This window comes from Balaenoptera acutorostrata, chromosome 8, assembly GCF_949987535.1.
Source record: "Balaenoptera acutorostrata chromosome 8, mBalAcu1.1, whole genome shotgun sequence".
NCBI classification, from domain to species: Eukaryota; Metazoa; Chordata; class Mammalia; order Artiodactyla; family Balaenopteridae; genus Balaenoptera; species Balaenoptera acutorostrata.
The window spans coordinates 108,165,405-108,187,080 of NC_080071.1; the positions used below are offsets into that span (position 1 = coordinate 108,165,405).

Here is a 21,676-nt window from a genome sequence, read left to right on the forward strand (position 1 = left end):
TTATGATCTTGAAGTGGGGAAAGGACTTTTTTTTTTCTTTAAAGAAGAAACCAGGGGCTTCCCTGGTGGCGCAGTGGTTAAGAATCTGCCTGCCAATGCAGGGGACACGGGTTCGAGCCCTGGTCTGGGAAGATCCCACATGCCGCGGAGCAACTAGGCCCGCGAGCCACAACTACTGAGCCTGCGCGTCTGGAGCCTGTGCTCCCAACAAGAGAGGCCGCGATAGTGAGAGAGGCCCGCGCACCGCGATGAAGAGTGGCCCATGAAGAGTGGCCCCCGCTTGCCGCAACTAGAGAAAGCCCTCGCACAGAAACGAAGACCCAACACAGCCAAAATAAATAAATAAATAAATTTAAAAAAAAAAAAAAAAAAAAGAAGAAACCAGAAGCATAAATCAGAAAAGAGAAGACTGATTAATCTGATCAGGAAAACACACCGTTATAAAAGTGAAAAATCAAGATCCAGACTAGGAGAAGGTATTGGCTGTATACAACTAATGAAGGACTGATATCCTGACTATAGAAAATTTTCTAAAATTCAATAATAAACAGACAAGCAGCCCATCTGAAAAAGTAGCCCAGGCAGAGAAGGAGATCCAGATAGCCAGTGAACACATGGAAAGACACTTAGCCCCATGAGGAACCAGGGAAATGCAAATTAACACCATGAAGAAATGCCATTTTACATTCTTCACATTAGTAAAAAATGTTAGTGGGACTTCCCTGGTGGCACAGGGGTTAAGAATCCACCTGCCAATGCAGGGGACACGGGTTCGAGCCCTGGTCCGGGAAGACCCCACATGCCGCGGGGCAACTAAGCCCGTGCGCCACAACTACTGAGCCTGCGCTCTAGAGCCTGCAAGCCACAACTACTGAGCCTGCGCTCTAGAGCCTGCAAGCCACAACTACTGAGCCTGCGTGCCACAACCACTGAAGCTCGCGTGCCTAGAGCCCGAGCTCCGCAACAAGAGAAGCCACTGCAATGGGAAGCCCGCGCACTGCAATGAAGACTCAACACAGCCAAAAATAAATAAATAAAATTAAAAACAAAACAAAACAAAACTCTAATCTACAGGTTTATTTTTTTAAAAGGGAAAATCTTAAAAAAAAATTAGTGAAAAATTAGCGATTAGTGAAAATATACAGTGCTAGTGTTGAACACTCATATTCTGCTGGTCATTTTTTTAAGCATTTTTTCTTCATTTAATTTTATTTATTTATTTTTGGCCCCTCCAAGCGGCGTGGGGGATTAGTCCACGCCCCCTGCATTGGAAGCAGCATGGAGTCCCAGCCACTGGACTGCCAGGGAAGTCCTCTACTGGTTATTTTTGAGATCTTTTTGTCAAGTTGATGATGTACCTACACTAAGGCTTCATAAACATCACTAGGAAACTTGCACTCAAGCATCAGAAGAGAGTTTTATAAAAATGTTTATAGTAGCAAGGTTAAACAACAACAACAAACAAAACAAAACCCCTCAAAACTCACTAGATGGGAATTCCCCAGTGGTCCACTGCTTAGGACTCCTCACTTCCACTGCTGGGGTCCTGGGTTTGATCCCTATTCGGGGAGCTAAGATCCCACAAGTCGAGGCCAAAAAACAAACAAAACAAAAACAAACCCAAAAAACCTCACTAGATGTCTATTTAATGGGAGATTAGATACATGTGAAAACATTCATACAATGGAATACCATAGAGTAGTTAAAATAAATGACCTGGAGCTATCCTCTTTATCTGTAGAAAAAAATCTCAAAACCGTAGTATTGAGAGAAAAAACAAGTTGCGGAAAGATATATACAGTATGATAGCATTCATATAAAACTTAAAATATGAACAAATTAAAAAATACTATCCCTTATGGACACTTTATAAATAGGAAAAACACAAGAATGGGTATGGAAATACAAGCAACAACTCAGTAGAAGGAAATGGGATCAGGTGGGGCTATACAAAGTGTTCATCATAGTTTCTATTCCTTTTGTTTGCCTGAAATACTTCATTCAAAGCAAGCAAACGAAACATAGTAACTCCCAGTGTTGTGAGATAGCTCCAATTCAATTTTCCATCAACTCCTTTATTCATAGTTCTCATTTCAGCCCACTGCTTCCCAAAAAGGTTGTTTGCTCTCAGTCAGGTGACACAATCAGTTTTTAACTTTAACCTCGTGACTAAGACTGTTCGTTGACTTGGGGAAGCCAAGGACTTGCTTCCAGTGAGCAAGTCTATACAGGAATTTCTCCCCGCTTTACAGCCAGTGTTTTCCTTCCAAAATATTCCAACCTGTTTGCTTAATTCTCAGAGAAACGGGCATTCATGAGCTGGGTATAGGATAGCTTTTGGAACGTGGGTTCAAAGTGTGGGTTGTCAAATGTAATCATCAGCCAGCTTTAACGTGACTGAAACGGAGTCAGGATCCTTCAGTCCCAGTTCTGAATCTCTGTCTTAACTAGCAGTGCAAGACCTAAGGTGATCTCTTCACTGCTTCAGCTTCCGTTTTCTCACAGTCAAATATGGGTGGTAGATTAAATGATCCCTAAGGTACCTTCTTGATCTAACATTCCATGAGTCTAAGACAGAATTTGAGGTGCTTTCAAACAATTCCTTGGCTCTGAAATTTCTCTCTTCTGTCATTTCCATCAAGCTGGTTGGATAAATACTGGTGCTGTCAAATCTCTGGACAGCTTTCAGGGATGCTATATTTTTCATATGTCCAAGTTGAAAGCGCAAAGAGGCAAAAAGTTACCCCACCTGCCATGGGGCAGATGTCTTCACTGCTCACCTAGGCGTGGACTAGCATTGTCTTTGTAACTTACACCAGCAGCTGTCTGGTAAATCCCCTGAAGTGGCTGGTAGTCTCTTTGCAGTAGACATTTCCTACTTTCCCCCTGCTTGGCACTAAGAGGAATCTAATTTATTTTCTGAGGCATGGTACACATACTTTTTGTTTAAATTGAGACATTGTGTTATCAACGGACCAAGAGGAACCATTGTTAAGAAAGGTATCATCGTGACTTTGACATGTTTTTTTTTTTTTGGCTGCGATGTGCGGCATGTGGGATCTTAGTTCCTTGACCAGGGACTGAACCTGCGCCCCTTGCATTGGAAGCACAGAGTCCTAACCACTGAGCAGCCAGGGTAGTCCCATCCTTTGACTTTTTATAAACGTAAAGTATTAAGTTCATGGGACGTAAGGACTGTCAGCTTCTAGTCAGACCTGTTAGTTTCAAGAGTTGGCCACGAACTGCTGCCGTCAGGAATTACAGGTTGAAAGCAACTAAGGTCAGTTGGATTCACGTGGTGTTTGAATTCAGAAGAAAGGAGATGGGCAGGTGGAGTTGAACCTATCACACAGTGAAAAGCAGGGACGATGCCTAATCCCAGGTGACTCAAAATGACAGTGCAGTGTGGTAAATGATGTAGGGAAAGGCAGTGCAGCCAAGTTCATGAGAGAAGACTATATAGATAGGAAAACTGAGGCCCAAAGAGGTAAGATGATTTGCTAAGGATGCTCAGCCAGTTTGTGGCAGAGCTGGGAGTAGGTCTCACCTCCTGACTCCAAGGTTCTAAAAACAGTGTAGAATGTCATGCTCATGAACATCAAAAGAGAACTTCCAAATGATCCCACATACTCAACAGGTGCTCCCTTATTTTGCCTTCCTCACTCTGCCTTCAATCGGACTATTCCAAATGTGATAACGAACCTAGGCAATGGTCAACCATGACTGCCAACGTCACAAGAAGAGACTATTAGCAGTAATGTGCCTCATGATTTGGATGTATGAAGTAGCTGCCAAAAAATTCAAATCTGAATCAGAATAAAGCATAGGGGACTTCCCTGGTGGTCCAGTGGTTAAGACTCCGCGCTCCCAATGTAGGGGGCCCGGGTTCAATCCTTGGTTGGGGAACAAGATCCCACATGCATGCTGCAACTAAGACCCGGAGCAGCCAAATAAATAAATAAATATTTTTTTAAAAAAAGAATAAAGCATACATCACTATCAAATATCTAGGAGGTGAAAAATTATGTTACAGACTTCCAGGAATATAATCAGAAAAATCTAGAATGTGGGAAACCAACAGGACAAATAACTTGGCTTCTTCAGTAAATAAGTACCAAGAAAAAATAAGATTGAAGTGGGGAAATCTACATATTAAAAAGACCTGAGAGGGACTTCCCTGGTGGTTCAGTGGGTAAGACTCTGCGTGCCCAGTGCAGGGGGCCCAGGTTCCATCCCTGGTCGGGGAACTAGATCCTGCAGGCATGCTGCAACTAAGAGTTCACATGCCCCAACTAAAGATCCTGCATGCTGCAACTAAGACCAATAAATAAATAAATAAATATTAAAAAAAAAAAAAGACCTGAGAAGACAAATAAGTCAAATGCAATGTATTGGCATTGTTTGGATCCTGATGTGAACAAACTGTTTAAAAAAAAGGGCACAGGTACATTAATATCAACCTTACAGAAATAAAAAGGATCATAAGGGAACTTTATGAACAACTGAATGCCAACAAATTAGATAATTTAGATGAGATGGATACACTCCTAGAAGGACACAAACTATTGAAATTGAAATTTAAGAGGACATAGAAAATCTGAATAGACATAACAAGTAAAGAGATTGAATTAGTAATAAAATAACAAAACAAAACAAAACTACCTGCAAAGAAAAGCTAAGGCCCAGACAGCTTCACTAGTGAATTTTATGAAACATTTAAAAAAGAATAAATAGCAATATTTTATAAACTCTTCTTAAAAAAAAAGGAGGGAATACTTCCCAGCTCAACTCATTCTGTGTGGCCAGTATTACCCTGATACCAAAAACAAAGACATCACAAGAAAATTAGAGACCAATACGTCTTATGAATATAGATACAAAAGTCTTCAACAACATACTAGCAAATAAAAATTCAGCAACATATTAAAAGGATTACATACCATGACCAAGTGGGATTTATCCCAGGAATTTATCCTAGGTTGTTTTGACATTTGAAAATCAATGTAATACACAATACTTAATAAAGGACAAAAACCACATGATCATCAAAATAGACACAGAAAATGGACTTGTTAAGATCCAAAAGTCTTTAAGGATAATGATAAAATACTTGACAAACTAGGAAGAAAAGAGACCATCCTCAATCTGATAATGGCCATATATGAAAAACCCACAGCTAACATCATATTTAATAGTGAAAGACTGAATGTTTTCCCCCTAGGATCGTGAATAAGACAAGGAGGTCCACTCTCACCACTTCTGTTCAACATTGTACCAGAAGTTCTAGCTGGAAAATTAGACAAGAAAGTGAAATAAAAGGGATCCAGTTTGGAAAGGAAGAATCAGAAAGAATCCCTATTTGCAGATGACATGATTTTGTATACAGAAAATGCCAAGGAAACCACTGCAAAACTAATAAATGAGTTCAGCAAGGTTGCAGGATACAAGGTCGATATGCAAAAATTAATTATATTTCTATACACTTGCAATGAACATTCTGAAAATGAAATTAAGAAAACAATTCCATTTATAATAGCATCAAAAAATACAGGAATAGATATTCTGCAAATGAATTACAGAAGTTATACTATGAAAACTACACATTGATGAAAGTAATAAAAATGATTAAATAAATGGAAAGATATCCATGTTCATGAATCAGAAGACTCAATATTAAGAGGCAATACTCTCCAAACTGCTCTACAGAGTCAATGCAATTCTTATGAAAATTATGACTGCCTTTTTTTTCAGAAATGGACAGGCTGATAGCAAAATTCATATGGACTATCAAGGAACCCCAAATAGCCAAAACAATCCAAAGAAAAATAAAGTTGAAGGGCTTACATTGCCCGATTTCAAAAAATTACTACAAACCTACAGTAATCAAAACAGTGTAATACTGGCATAAGAATACACATGTCAGTGGAATAGAATTTACAGTCCAGAAATAAACCCACACATTTATGGCCAACTGGTTTTTGATAAGGGTGCCAAGACAATTCAATGGAGGAAGAATAGGTTTTTTAACAAATGGTGCTGGGACAACTGAATAGGTACATGCAAAAGAGTGAAGTTGGACCCCTGCTTTATACCATATATAAAAATTGACTCAAAATGGGTCAACGCCTAAATGTAAGAGCCCAAAGTGTAAGACTCTAGGAAGAAAATGTAGGATTATACAATGGTTTCTTAGATACCAAATACAAAGCGACGAAGAAAAAAAAAAATAGATGAATTTGACATCAAAATTAAAAACTTTTGTGCTTTGAAGGGCATTATCAAGAAAGTGAAAAGGCGACGCACTGAATGGGAGAAAATATTTGCAAATCATATATATGATAAAGGACTTAAATTGAGAATATATAAAGAACTTTTACAACTCAATAATAAAAAAGACAACACGGACATTCCCTGGTGGTCCAGTGGTTAGGACTCTGCACTGCCACTGCAGGGGGCCCGGGTTCAATCCCTGACTGGAGAACTAGGATTCTGCAAGCTGCCTGGCCAAAAAAAAGACAACACAATTAAAAAATGGACAAAGATCTGAATAGACATTTCTCTGATGAGAGATCCAAGTTGGCAAAGAAGCATATGAAAAGATGCTTGACATCACTAGTCATTAGGTAAATGAAAATCAAAACCACAGTGGGGGACTTCCTTGGCGGTCCAGTGGTTAAGACTCTGAGCTTCCCATGCAGGGGGCATGGGTTCGATCACTGGTTGGGAAACATTTTAGTTTTTTATTGAAGTATAGTTGATTTACGACATTGTGTTAGTTTCTAGTGTACAGCAAATTGATTTAGCTTTATATATATTCTTTTCCATTATGGTTTATTACAGGATATTGAATATAGTTCCCTGTGCTATACAATAGGACCATGCTGTTTTTATATTTTATATACAGTAGTTTGTATCTGATAATCCTAAACTTCTAATTTATCCCTCCCCAACTCCCTTTCCTCTTTGGTAACCATAAGTTTGTTTTCTATGTCTGTGAGTCTGTTTCTGTTTTGTAAATAAGTTCATTTGTATCATATTTTAGATTCCGCATATAGGTGATATCATATGTGATTTGTCTTTCTCTGTCTGACTTGCTTTACTTAGTAAGAGAATGTCTAGGTCCATCTCATCCATGTTGCTGCAAATGGAATTATTTCATTCTTTTTTTTTTTCATTCTTTTTTATGGCTGAGTATTATTACATTGTATATATGTACCATATCGTCTTTATCTATTCATCTGTTGATGGACATTTAGGTTGCTTCCATGTCTTGGCTATTGTAAATAGTGCTGCAATGAACATTGGGGTGAAAGTATCTTTTTGAATTAGAGTTTTCTCCAGGTATATGCCCAGGAGTGGGATTGCTGAGTCATATGGTAGTTCTATTTTTAGTTTTCTGAGGAACCTCCATACTGTTCTCCATAGTGGCTGCACCAATTTACATTCCCACCAACAGTGTAGGAGGGTTCCCTTTTCTCCATACCCTCTCCAGCATTTATTATTTATAGACTTTTTACGATGACCATTCTGACCAGTGTGAGGTGATACCTCATTGTAGTTTTGATTTGCATTTCTCTAATAATTAGTGATATTGAGCATCTTTTCATGTACCTCTTGGCCATCTGTATGTCTTCCTTGGAGAAATGTCTATTTAGGTCTTCTGCTCATTTTTTTTTTTTTTTAAATTTCTTTCTTTCTTTCTTTATTTTTGGCTGTGTTGGGTCTTTGTTTCTGTGCGAGGGCTTTGTCTAGTTGTGGCAAGCGGGGGCCACCCTTCATCGCGGTGTGCGGGCCTCTCACTATCACGGCCTCTCTTGTTGCAGAGCACAGGCTCCAGACGCGCAGGCTCCGTAGTTGTGGCTCACGGGCCTAGTTGCTCCGCAGCATGTGGGATCTTCCCAGACCAGGGCTCGAACCCGCGTCCCCTGCATTGGCAGGCAGATTCTCAACCACTGCGCCACCAGGGAAGCCCCTTCTGCTCATTTTTTGATCGGGTTGTTTGTTTGTTATTGAGTTGTATAAGCTGTTTGTATATTTTGGAAATAAAGCCCTTGTCGGCCGCATGGTTTGCAAATATTTTCTCCCACTCCATAGGTTGTCTTTTTGTTTTGTTTATGGTTTCCTTTGCTGTGCAAAAGCTTTTACATTTGATTAGGTCCTGTTTGCTTATTTTTGCTTTTATTTCTGTTGCCTTGGGAGACCGACCTAAGAAAACATTGCTACAATTTATGTCATGTCCGCACAAAATCTTGTAATAGAATGTTCAGAATGCCATTATGTATAATAGCCAAAAAAGTGGTTTGAAACAACTTAATGTCCATCAGCTAATGAATGGATAAACAAAATGTGGCATATATATATATAAATAATGGAATTTTATTTGACGATAAAAAGGAATGAAGTAATGTTACATGCTACAGTATAGATGAACCTTCAACACATGCTTAAGTGAAAGAAGCCAGTCATATATTGCATGATTCCATTTACATAAAATGTTCAGAATAGGCCAATCTATGAACAAAAAGTTGATTAGTGGTTGCCTAGGGCTGGGTAGTGACTACTAATGAGCATAGGGTTTCTTTTTGGAGTGATGAAAATGTTCTAAACCGTATTGTGATGATTGTGCAACCCTTTGAATGCATTACTTTAAATGGGTGAACTGTTTGGTATATTAATTATACCTCAATCCATCTGGTAGCAAAAGAATTATGAGATAATTAGGGAAATTTGAAGATTGACAGGGTAGTGATAATACTAGTTATTACAGTTGAACTGCGTGGGTCCATTTACACATGGATTTTTTTCAGTAAATACATACAGTAGTACACGATCTGAGGTTGGTTAAATCCACAGATGTGGAACCTTGGATTCAGAGGGCTGACTGTGGGACTTGAGCACATGTGAATTTTGGTATCTGCTGCAGGTTCTGGAACCAATCCCCCATGGATACCGAGGGACGACTGTACTGTTAATTTTTCAAGTGTGATAATGGCCTTGAGGTTATGTTTATTAAAAAAATATTATCTTTTAGAAATACTAAAATATTTGTGGATGTAAATAATTAGAAACTACTCTTTTGACCCTACCTATTGCTTGAAGTTTTACCCCACTTTTCTGCCCCCGACCCTTGAACCAAACTCCTCCTCCAAATTACCTATCGCCCCCTCTCTCCACGTCTGTTCCTACCATTGTCTTTTTATTTATTTATTTATTTTTGGCTGTGTTGGGACTTCATTGCGGTGCACGGGTTTTCTCTAGTTGTGGTGAGCGGGGCCTACTCTTCGTTGCGGTGCGCGGGCTTCTCAATGCAGTGGCTTCTCTGGTTGCAGAGCACGGGTTCTAGGCATGTGGGCTTCAATAGTTGTGGCTCTCGGGCTCTAGATCGCAGGCTCAGTAGTTGTGGCGCACAGGCTTAGTTGCTCCACGGCATGTGGGATCTTCCTGGACCAGGGCTCGAACCCGTGTCCCCTGCATTGGCAGGCGGATTCTTAACCCCTGTGCCACCAGGGAAGGCCCCCTACCATTGTCTTTTGAACCAATTCCAATCAGGCTTTCACCGTCACCACTCGAGTTACAGCCAACAGTCCATGAGTACAGTTGGCCCTCTGTTTTCTCGGGTCTTGCATCCACAGATTCAACCAACCAGGGATCAGAAATATTAAAAAAAAAATTACAGGAAGTTCCAAAAAGCAAAACTTCAATTTGCCATGTTCTGGCAACCATTTCCATAGCATTTACGTTGTATTAGGTGATATAAGTGATCTAGAGATGATTTAAAGTATATGGAAGAATGTGCATAGGTTATGTGCAAATACTATGCCATTTTATATGAGACTTGCGCATCCTTGAATTTGGTATCCAAGTGGGTCCTGGCACCAACCCCCTCTCTCGGGGGGGGGGGTCACTGTAATTGACTTGGTGGCTCTTATTTCAGTTGCTGGTTTCTATTTCCTTTCCTAGTTTCATTACCATCTCGATCCCTAAATTCTAGAGTGCCCCACTTCTTAATTGCCCTAAATGCTAGGGCTCAGTTCTTAACTTTTTCAAATTTCTTTCTACACTTATTATCTAGATGATCTCATGGCTTTAAATATTCTCTAAATGCTGATGTCTCCTAAGTTTCCATGCCCAGGTGCCCTGCACCTTTCTTCTAAATTCCAGATTCATATATCTAACTTTCTTCTTGATATTTCCATGTGTTAATAGGCATCCCAAACTTAACATCTCCAAAGTTGAATTTCTTATCTCCTCCCATGCCCAGCCTGCTCCTCCCAGGCTCTCAGGCCCAAAATCTTGGGAGTCACTCTTGACTCCCCTTTCTCTCACTCCCTCCATCAACTGACTCAACAAATCCGTGTGCCATGCAGACACCTCACGCTGCCACTGCTGTCACTTTTCCCAAGTCACCATTGTCTCTCACTTGTAGTATTTTACTAGCCTCCTAAGTTGTCCCCCTCTTGCTCCCCTACAGTCTATTCTCAAAACAGAAGCTAAAGTGAGCCTTTAAAAACAGAAGTCGATATACAACAGGGTCCTACTGTATGGAACAGGGAACTATATTCAGTATCCTGGGATAAACCACAGTGGAAAAGAATATGAAAAAGAATGTACACATATATGTCTAACTGAATCACTTTGCTGTACAGCAGAAACTAACACAACATCGTGAATCAACTATACTTCAATAAATTATCAATAAAAAGAAATAGAAGTCAAATCATGTTTCTTCTCTGCTTAAAACCTACCAATAGCTCCCCATCTCAGTAAAAACCAAAATTCTTATATTGCCCTTGAAATCCACAGTTTGAACTTAAGCCCCTGAATGCCACAATTTGGCATCCTCTTACCTCTGATTTCATTTCCTACTTTCCCCTCCGACTCTCCTTTCAGTTCTTAGAATGTGGTAGGCGTCTCCTGTCTCAGAATGACTTCTGCCCTGGTCTCTACTTGGGATGCCCTTCTCCCAGGGAAAGGACATTTCTTGCTCTCTCACCTCCTTCACATCTTTGCTCAGTTTACTTCTCAGGGCCCCTCCTCCTTGTCCTATTGAAACAGAAATCCCTTTCCCTATTCTCAGCACTCCCTAATTAATTCCCTCACTGCTTCGTTTTTTCCCATATTTATTCTACCTGGTACAGTATATATTTTATTTATTACTGTTTTCTGTCTCCTCTTCCTAAGAACAAGGATTTTTTCTTGCTTTGCTCAGCGGCTGGCACATAGTTAGTACACAGTATTTTTGATGTGTGAATGCTGTTTATGATGCACTTATATTCTCTGCCTCAATGTTTTTTTTAAAAAAAATTAATTAATTAATTAATTTTTGGCTGCGTTGGGTCTTCGTTGCTGTGCGTGGACTTTTTCTCTAGTTGTGGTGAGCGGAGGCTACTCTTCTTTGCTGTGCGTGGGCTTCTCATTGCTGTGGCTTCTCTTGTTGGGAGCACGGGCTCTAGGCACACGGGCTTCAGTAGTTGTGGTGCGTGGGCTCAGTAGTTGTGGCTTGCAGGCTCTAGATCACAGGCTCAGTAGTTGTGGTGCACAGGCTTAGTTGCTCTACGGCATGTGGGATCTTCCCGGACCAGGGCTCGAACCCATGTCCCATGCATTGGCAGGTGGATTCTTAAGCCCTGTGCCACCAAGGAAGTCCTGCCTCAATGTTTAAGTGGCACTAGCTTCATGGGTGTTTGGGTATGTATCACTGAGGAAGGTGAAGCTAACTGAATAGACAAACTGTCCACTCACTCAGACTGCTGTAAGGGAGCCAAAAAACACAGGCGGGAATTCTGGAGGTTCAGGTCTCAGTTGCAGCCTTGGTCCCAATCAGCCATGTGACGTTGGGAAATCATTTTTCCTTTCGGGTCCTGTATTTACTCATCTGCCAAAAGGAGATTATTGCTTTAAATGGTCTCACAGGGCTTTAGAGAAAGCAAAGTTAAAGATGAAGTGTTGAGTAGGAAATGGTGTGTCTTATTAATTTCTCTATTACAGACAAAGGTATACTTATCTGGCATTTTATACTTTTGAAGAGCAATAAGGAGACCTGGAATCAAACTCCAGTGTTCTTTTAGGGACCTTGGAAGATTCAGATTTGCTGTGTTAAGCCCTCAGACATCAGTAATTTGAGAGTGAAAGCTCTTGGTATCAGCCTGTTTTTTCTCCTGTGAATCCTCCCTCTTACATGTAAATTGTTGATTTTCAGCACCCTTGTCCAAACCAGTGACTAGTCAATGCCCATGGGTGCCCAGCTCCCGTGGAAGTTTGTTTGCTGATCACTTGTGTTTATGTGTGGTTGGTGAGCTTCCCCTCGGCCCACCTGTAACCCAGAACCTTGGTTTCCTCACCTGTAAAATGTGGTTAGTAATCACTTGCTGTTTATTTTGATGGATTCAATGACATAGCAATAATTTACATAAAGCAGTAGTACAATGCCTGGCATATCTTAAAGCCTCCAAAATGCTTCCTATAAATGGAGAATGCATTGAGCTGCCCCTGCCAGGGTCACTTTCCAAAACAGTTCTTTCACCATGTTACTACTCCTAGTTGAGGACCTGAAACAGTGTGGATTTCTCTACCTGTTTTCAAAATATTCCCCATCCTACTGAAAGCAGGGTCTCAAAGACATATTTGTACACTTATGTTCATAGCAGCATTATTCACAGTAGCCAAAAGGTCTAAGTAACCCAAGGGTCCATTGTGGGATATATACATATGTATACCTCATACATATACATACACACAATGGGATATTATTTAGCCTTAAAAAGGAGGGAAATCCTGACACTTGCTTCAACCTGGAAGAACCTTGAGGACATTATGCTCAGTGAAATAAGCCAGTCACAAAAGGACCATGATCCCACTTACACGAGGAACCTGAATAGTCAAATTTATAGAGACAGAAAGTAGAAGGGTGGTTGCCAGGGGCTGGGAGGAGGTGGAATGGGGAGCTGCTTAATGGATAAAGAATTCCAGTTTCCTACGGTGAAAAGAGTTCTGAAGATGGTTGCACAGCTATGTAAACGTACTTAACTGTACACTTAAAAATGGTTATGTGCATTTTACCACAATCAAAAATTAAAAATTCCCCATCCTATTTATTGAACCTTTTCACTTGTCCCGTTTTTTGTTTTCTTTCCCCATTTCAGTTAGACTGCTCTCTTCATTGTACTCCCAGTATGATACCCACTTCCTCTTGAGCCCCTGCTCCACGCAATCTTCTCTGGAATGCTCTTTCATCATCACCCATCCACTTTCAAAAGGCCGCTTGTGCTTTCGCCCCAAAGATGTCCCCTTTTCTAGATCCAACCGGGAGTCACATCCTCCTTGTCATCGCTACTCCTCAGACTACAGTCCGCTCCCTTCCCTGCACTCCACAGAGGAGTCTACACGGGGCTTTGTTTTAGCTGGGTGTCTCCAACCACAACATCTAAGCCCCGGACTATCAGGGGTAGGATCTCACAGGTCTCCCAACACACGACATCCCCCACTAGCAGGAGCTTCGATACAAGAATCGAGACGGAGGGAAGCCAATTCACACTTTAAGAGTGGTTTCCACGGAGCAGTGTGTAATCTCACGAAAGCTTTCAACGTCAAATTACTCGCGAGCGCAGGGGCCCGAGGCGGAACGACTGTGGGGCCTCCGGGGTCCTCAAAGGGAGCCCTGTAACTTGCACAGCTTATAACCCTCCGAGACACTCTCCCACACGTCTTCCAAGAGCAACGCGACGGGGGGACACAAGCAGCCTCATCTGTGCAGCTGCTCGAGGAAGAAAGTCTCAAGGGTCTCCGAGGCCTCCACGGGGCTGGCTCGGTTTCAAAAAGGGAAAAGAACCGTTAAAAAGGTGTGCTTCCGGCTCCAGCACCCACGCCTCCTCCAGCGGGGAAAGGGGAGCCGAGGTACGGGAAGTCGCAGGGCACAATTTCCTTCGCCCCGGACGCCCGGCCGGGGCGCGACGCGCGTAACCCAGAAGTGAAAGGCCGGTTCCTTCAGGTATTAGACACCCCCCGCCCCCACCGGAGGAAGTTCCGGCCGGACGACTTTTACCCAGGCTTTCTTGGTTCCTCCTGAGTTCTACGCTCCCTGCTTTCTGGTGCCCTACTGCCATGGCCGCTTAGATCCGACCCTCCCCGCCTTGCCTGAGTTTTGCCGCAACTTCTCAGGGGGGGTGCCCAACTCCATTCTGGCCCCCCTTTCCTGAAAGAACTTTTCCCTACGGGTCCCCATCAGGGCCAATTGACGTTCTCCAAGGAGGCAAAAGCTCCTGGGACTTGCAGGTCCCGAAGCCCGGCGCAGCCAGGGCAGCGCCTGCGCGGGGGCGTTACCATCGAGAAGCAGGCGCCTCTCTGGTCTCGGTTTACACTCTCTATGGTCTAGCCGGGTCGTGGCGGTAAGGGGAAAAAAGAGAGACCGCACTGCGCAGGCGCTCTGGGCTTCTAATTTTTTTTTTTTTTTTTTTTTTAATCCCCGCACCAAGCGCTTAATCTCATTGGGGTGGAGGAGAAGGCGGCGGCCGTCTGGTCCGCGGGGGCAACAGGAGCGACTAATACGGCTGTAAGTCCCCGGTTAGGGCGAGGATGTGTAGACCCCAGCCCTTCCAGGCCCCAGCCCCCCCTCGCGGTGGTGGGCGCCGAGGCTGGGTGGGGGCGAGGTCCAGCGCTGTCATCCGCTCTTGGGTGCACTTTGGGGGGAGGGGGCGGCCCTTAGGTGGGAGCCGGGCGGGGAGCGGGAGGGGAGGGCTGTTTATCCAGCCCGCAGGTCGCTGATCCCAGGCTGCTTTGCAGAGGGAGGGGGGCGGCTGTGGAGTGAGCCCGGCTTTGTGTGTCCCCCTCTCTTCTCCTCTGCCGGACCCCACCCCGGGCCCCCTTCCCGACCCGAGTCTCCCAGGCCGGGTGGGCGAAGCCGCGTTTGAAAAGAGCGGGGCTCGCGAGGGGAGGGGGGGAGGGGGCGAGGGGGAGAAACCCACCACAACTATAGTCACGGGCGAGTGATGGGTGTGGAGGAAGATCCGGGGGGAACGGGTCCAGGCGGGCCAGACAAAGCCGAGCGCGGGCCGGGCCGGATACGCAGGGAGCCCGCGGTCCCTGGGCCCGCGGCGAGCTTCTTCGGAGGCTGGCAAAGCGGACAAGTGCTGAGTTAAGCCTTGTGCAGCCTCCTCAACTTGCCTTTGTTGTTCTTCGGTATTGGCAGGGACGCTCTGACGGAGAGGAGTGGGTGCTCTTGCACGTTAGCCTGCTTGGCTACAATGGAGCTAATCGCATTTTGCTTTCCCGTTTAACGAGCCGCTCGGATGAGTCGGGTTTTCCAGAGTCTCACTTATTACATAATTTTTTTTTTTAATACTTGTGTTTACTACAAAAATTAAAAACAAAAATTAGATGGAGCCTTGAAGCGTGTTTTGTTGCATCTGGGTGAGTTTCTCTGTCTTGGGGTTCGTTCATTAACTGCTGACCATCCGTAGAACCTGTGAGCTCTTTAAACATGGTACTTTGATTTGTAGATGTGGCGTCCAGAGCTTTAGATTCTCTAGTCCTTTGGGAGGCAGTGATGCAGAAGAATCAGAAGCGAGAAATAGTTGCCTGCTGCCATGTGCCTTGCACCCTTTTCGGGGGCCAGAGTCCGGTATAAATGATGGCTTTAGAAATTGTTGCTTTTATTGCTATTATTGTGACATTTGCCGTGCTCTTGATATGAGGAATCCTGGACCGTGGGCTCCCTTTGCTCATCCAAAGCAAAGGGAGCAGTGGAGAATAGTAACATTGCTGCAGAGACCATTTAGATAAGAAAAATTACACCACAGTGTCCCAGAGTTACTGAACATTATTTATCTTCTCCATGTGCTAAGAAGGATTTAAATTTTGGTGAGGTGTTTGCTTATCCATTTTTGTGAGATTGTGTAATTGCACCTTTTTTGGCAAATGTTACTCAGATCTCAGTTTCTATAATTCATAGTTTATCAGCTAACGTGTAGCAGTTTCAGATTTCTAAAGTTTTAATTTTTGTTGAGGAGTTTTCAGCCGTAGTTTTATATTCTCCCAGCTAAGGTTAAGCGGAATCAGAAATCCTTTGAAGAGACTGTTGGTGGTGGAGGTGTCATATATTTTATCTCCATGTCACAATTTAAGCGGTAGTAAGTAGGGAAAAGGCCTTCGCACCTTAAATCAGTGTTAGAACTGAAAACCTTGATCTCCTAGTGTGCCAGGATTTTGGCCACAGACTCAACTTTACGTAAAACAGGTAGGCATTTTTTTGTACTAACAAGAAGCAAAAATCTGAAGCTTGGTTTTTTATGCTTCAGTAACTACTGCGATAGAATCTCTCAAGTGTAGTTCAGATGATGGGAACTTGCTTTTTATAGAGCAAGATTTCAGATCCTTAAAATAGTTTGACAGGGATGTTGAGAAATGAATGGCCAGAAGACCATTAAGTTTATCATTCAGATGTGTTATATTTTGTTCATTGGTCTGGGATTTAGATTTTTTTCCTTCAGTCCTTTGTTAATTCTCTTTTTTTTAGGTGGCTTAATCTCACAGTTTATAAATTGGGTGAGATAGTTTTTTGGACCTGAGACATAAATTAATTTTTTCAGACTCCATTTATTCTTAACAGTCTTCTACTTATAAAGTTGTAGCTTTTTAGATTGGTAGATAATACTTTTTATTTCATAGTACTGTTGGTAAATGTTATAATCATTTAAGGGATTGTAAATGTTAGGCTCAGAGCTGAGTTTTGATAAGAGGTTTTTTTAAGTGCAAGTCTGGTTGTCAAATAGTGGAAAGAATAGACAGTAGCAGAAACTAACAAATGTTTAAAGACAGAATCACTGATGATTCAGTCTTTGGTTTGTGAAATGTAATTTAAGAAAGTAAACTAAGCTTTCTTTACCCAGTGCAGCCAGGTCGGCATCCATAAAGAGTGTGTGTGTTTGGCTGACTGACCTCTGAAAGCCTTTTCTTTTTAGCACCAGAATTTCCTGAGTGTTTCTAGCCGAGTCTTCGTCACCCCAGGGCTTTCCCGCCTCCCTTATGCTCAGACCATTACTGCCATGCTGAATGCATTTCCTCCCCAGATCCTTACGGCAGCCGAAGTCCACTTCCCCACAAGGATCCCTAAAGACGTAGCTCAGATATGTTCAAACGGCAGCATTACTTCCATAACACCTTTGTTGACTTTTCTCTTGTTTCTTGCCTGGAATTCTCCTGCCTCCTTGCTGGTCCCTGTTGTATCCATTATCTTCCTCCTTGGAAGATTCACTCCGGTGATTTACTTTTCTCTAGATCCTTGAGGGATCTGGAGTTTGTAGAACACTTTGTGGTAGCCTCTGTGCTTGGACGACTGCACTGGTGTAACTAGTCACTGTAGAATGTGAGAAGGAATAAAGGAATGTATCGTAACTTAGAGTAACAGAATTTGAGCCTTGGAAGAGCTCTTAGAGGCCCCATAGTCCCACATCCTGCCTTTTATCTACGATATTTTGGTCTTTAGCCACAAACTGCAGGCACGCTTTCCTGTCTCTGGACAGGTCTTGGTTGCTAGAAAGGTATTTTAGACTGTCTCCAAAACTACCCCTCCCCTTTTACCTGTTGATCTTAGTTGTACCCCCGGAAGCAACATGAATCACGTCTGTTTCTTTCTATGAAAGAGCCTTTCATTTCCCAGGACAGTCATCAGGCCTTCTCTAGATTTATTGATTAATTTATTAAACCCTTTCTCTAGTTAGATACCAGGTACCACGAGGGTACAGTTGAAAAGACATACCCGGTCCCTGCACTTCAAGGGCTCACTCACAGTCTAATAGAGAAGACAGACAAAACGGTTACAAACTGGTGCTGGTGATGCTGAAGTATGTAAACAGCCCTAGACCCTTTGTCCCTCATGGATTAACCTGATTTCACCACACTCTCTTGAGACAACTTGATTTTGTTAGGGTCCTTTAAATGCGATGTTTGAAATAAAGCAGAATTTATTTATACTGACCAGAGTATACAGTTACTGTTGTAGGTTAGGAAACTGTATCAAGGATTTTCAAACTTTGTTGTGCTTTCTGGCTCTGCCACTTACTAGCCCTGTGACTTTGGGCCATGGGCCAGTGAAATCATCTCTTTGTATTTCAGTGATTACCTCTATAAAAGGAGGGTGGAGGGAGGGCAATGTTAGTAGTAGTATCTACTTGTAGGACTGTGTGAGGATTAAGTGAGATAATATATGTAAGATGCTGAGAACAGTGACTGGCGTATACTGAGTGGGTATATGGAATTCCTGTCATGTGTTCATGCTGGCAGTTAATATTAATAACAACGTAATAATAATAGCAGTAATCAGGCCACCAGAATCACTTGGAGAGCTTCTTAAGATACAAATGGCCTGGTCTTATTTATCCCCAGCCACCCAGAGATTTTGGTTAGTTCAGTCTGCATGGGGTCTGGGCAGCCATAGTTTTTATTTGTTTGTTTGTTTGTTTATTTATTTTTGGCTGCGTTGGGTCTTCGTCGCTACACGCAGGCTTTCTCTAGTTGCGGCGAGCGGGGGCTACTCTTCAGTTCGGTGCGCGGGCTTCTCATTGCGGTGGCTTCTCTTGTTGCGGAGCACGGGCTCTAGGTGCACGGGCTTCAGTAGTTGTGGCTCGCGGGCTCTAGGCGTGAGGGCTCAGTAGTTGTGGCGCATGGGCTTAGTTGCTCCGTGGCATGTGGGATCTTCCCAGACCAGGGCTCGAACCTGTGTCCCCTGCATTGGCAGGCGGATTCTTAACCACTGTGCCACCAGGGAAGCCTGTGGGCAGCCATAGTTTTAACAATCCCCAGGTAATTCTTAAAAACCCAGTTTGAGAGTCCTGCAATCTCTATTAATTTTGTTAGTGATTACATTTGCTTTTACGAATTAAAAAAAATGGCCAAGAAGTAGACGAATAGATTCTCCTGAAAGATTTGAACATCCGGATAAAGGGACAGGCCTGGCCCCAGACCCTGGGCCCCTTGGGAGGCATATCCGCGTATTATTGGTTTGGAGTGTACCTCCTAAACACGGTTACCCTTGTTTGTAGCTGCATGTATATGAACGTCTTTATAATACTAATAGCTAGATTCAAGGGAACAGACCCTGGATTTTCAAAGCACTTGTACATTCATAATCTTTGTTTCCTTCAAAATCCTGTGAGGTAGGCAGAGAAGATACCATCGTTATCCTATCAATTTACAGATGAGAACCCAAGACCTGCACGTTAAATCCAAGTACGTGATAGAACTAGGATGAGAACTGGGCCTTCTGTTTCTCGCCTAATGTTGTTTTTATGTAAATTGTCTCCTAGCTACATGATTTTGTTACCTTACATTGAAGTTGTGGTTCTGAAGTCCTCTGATCTTTTGCCACATGAATAGCTGCCAAACCAGATTTCCTCCTTTCTTTTAGTGTGTTTATACTTGCTTTTTAAAAAATGTAAATTTAAGTTTAATAGTTACCATATCTGGGGGCAGGGGGGTGGTGGTGGGATGAATTGGGAGATTGGGATTGACATGTATACACTAATATGTATAAAATAGGTAACTAATAAGAACCTGCTGTATAAAAAAAATAAAATTCAAATAAAAAAAATAGTTACCATGTCTGTTAAGATTTATCTTTTTCTGAAAAAAAACCTAGAACTGGCCTCGTGGCCATCTTGTTACCATGGCCCATTTGGGTGTGTTTATCTTCGTTCAAGATGGCTGTGGTCAGTGAATCCACTTTCCAGCTCTCTAGAATGGTTGTCCAGTTAACTTTCCAAGCAGAATCAGTTAAATTTACTTAGAGTCCTATTACAGTGATACGGCAATAATACAAAAAGTTGAGAGGCCAGACGGGGAAAACCTATGCCAAGCTGTCCTAACACAAGGTCTTGTCTTTTCTTTGTATCCAAAGACTTTTTTTTGTATTTATTTATTTATTTATTTATTATTTTTTTAAAAGAAATTCACGGTCTTTTATTTATTTATTTATTTATTTTATTTTTGGCTGTGTTGGGTCTTCGTTTCTGTGCGAGGGCTTTCTCCAGTTGCAGCGAGCGGGGACCACTCTTCATCGCGGTGCGTGGGCCTCTCACTGTCGCGGCCTCTCTTGTTGCGGAGCACAGGCTCCAGACGTGCAGGCTCAGTAATTGTGGCTCACGGGCCCAGTTGCTCCGTGGCATGTGGGATCTTCCCAGACCAGGGCTCGAACCCGTGTCCCCTGCATTGGCAGGCAGATTCTCAACCACTGCGCCACCAGGGAAGCCCATATTTATTTATTTTTAAACATTCATGTGACTCGCTTTTTTAAAAATCAAAAAAATTTTTTTATTTTATACTTTTGGCTGCATTGGGTCTTCGTTGCTGCGCGCGGCCTTTCTCTAGTTGCAGCGAGCGGGGGCTACTCTTTGTTGTGGTGCACGGGCTTCTCACTGCGGCAGCTTCTCTTGTTGCGGAGCACGGGCTCTAGGCATGCGGGCTTCAGTAGTTGTGGTGCACGGGCTCAGTAGTTGTGGCTCGTGGGCTCTAGAACGGGGGCTCAGTAGTTGTGGCGCACAGGCTTAGTTGCTCTGCGGCATGTGGGATCCTCCTGGACCAGGGCTCGAACCCGTGTCCCCTGCATTGGCAGGCGGATTCTTAACCACAGCTCCAGCAGGGAAGTCCCTTTTTTTGTATTTACTGAGGTAGAATTGACATACGACAGTATATTAGTTCCCAGGTTTGCAACGTAATGGTTCAATATTTTTGTATATTGTGAAGTCGTCACCACAGTAAGTCAAGATCCATCACCCTACAGAGTTATAGAATTTTTTCCTTGTGATGCGAACTTCTAAGATCTACTCTCTTAGCACCTTTCAAATATGCAGCACAGTACTATTAACTATTGTCATCATGCTGTGCATTATAACCCCAGGACTTATTTATTTATAACTGGAAGTTTGTACCTTTTGATGCCCTTCACCCATCCCCCCCAACAAGGTTTTTGCTTAATGCGTCACCCTTTAAAGCTGTCCATGCTTTTTAGTAAGTAATTTTAGGTCTTGAGTGTTTTTTGAATAGTTTCCGTGTAATGACATAGTACACATCATTAAAATTTGTAAAGCTTTGTCATATTTGAGTTGATATGGCAAATTTTGGTAAACTGGGATCCTTGACAGGCACGTTATCTTTTATTTTTTTTTGATATTATATATACTACAACGGCGGCTTTTTTTTTTTTTTTTTTTTATGTAGTTTGCTGCTTTTGTGTTGTTTCCTTCAGATCAATTTTAAGAAGTGAGAATATTGGGTGACTTTTGATACATATTGCCTGATTGCTGACCAAAAAGTTGAACAAGTTAATAATTTCCTAAGCAATTTAAGGGTGTTTGACAAAAATTTTACCAACTTCTGGTAATATGATTTAAGTCATTTTTTTTTTGGCTCTTTTTGTTCCTGTGAGAGGGGCAGAGTGTGCAGGTTGAATTGGATATCACCTGCAGGTGATCCCTCTGTATTGCCAAAGCCAGTGCATTTTCGACAGGTTTGGAGGAAAACGCAGGTCTTACTTTGTGGGGCAGACTGGTCTGTTTGCCAGCATCGGAAGGTAGTCTTGTAACATCTCCGTGCCTTCCCTTTTCAAGTGTTTCCTTACACAGTTGTGCTCAAGGGCCCTGCCTGAAATATTTAGTAATCAGAGTGTCTGGCGGTGGGGGTGAGGCAT

General features: G+C 42.7%; 1 protein-coding gene and 1 non-coding gene across 3 annotated transcripts in view; both read left to right on the forward strand.

The window, feature by feature from the left end:
* The first annotated feature begins 6,408 nt into the window (after nt 1-6,408).
* TRNAG-GCC (transfer RNA glycine (anticodon GCC)) lies at nt 6,409-6,481 on the forward strand. The gene has a single exon. It is a non-coding gene; the product is annotated as a tRNA-Gly (tRNA).
* A 7,991-nt stretch (nt 6,482-14,472) lies between these two features.
* Nucleotides 14,473-21,676, forward strand: part of CLASP1 (cytoplasmic linker associated protein 1) — a 264,971-nt gene continuing 257,767 nt past the window's right edge. Inside the window, exon 1 of one of the 2 annotated variants that reach the window (XM_057550862.1) lies at nt 14,473-14,548. The gene's annotated coding sequence lies outside the window, so the exon portion shown is untranslated. The remainder of the gene's footprint in view (nt 14,549-21,676) is intronic. The other variant, XM_057550863.1, reaches the window with a different exon arrangement.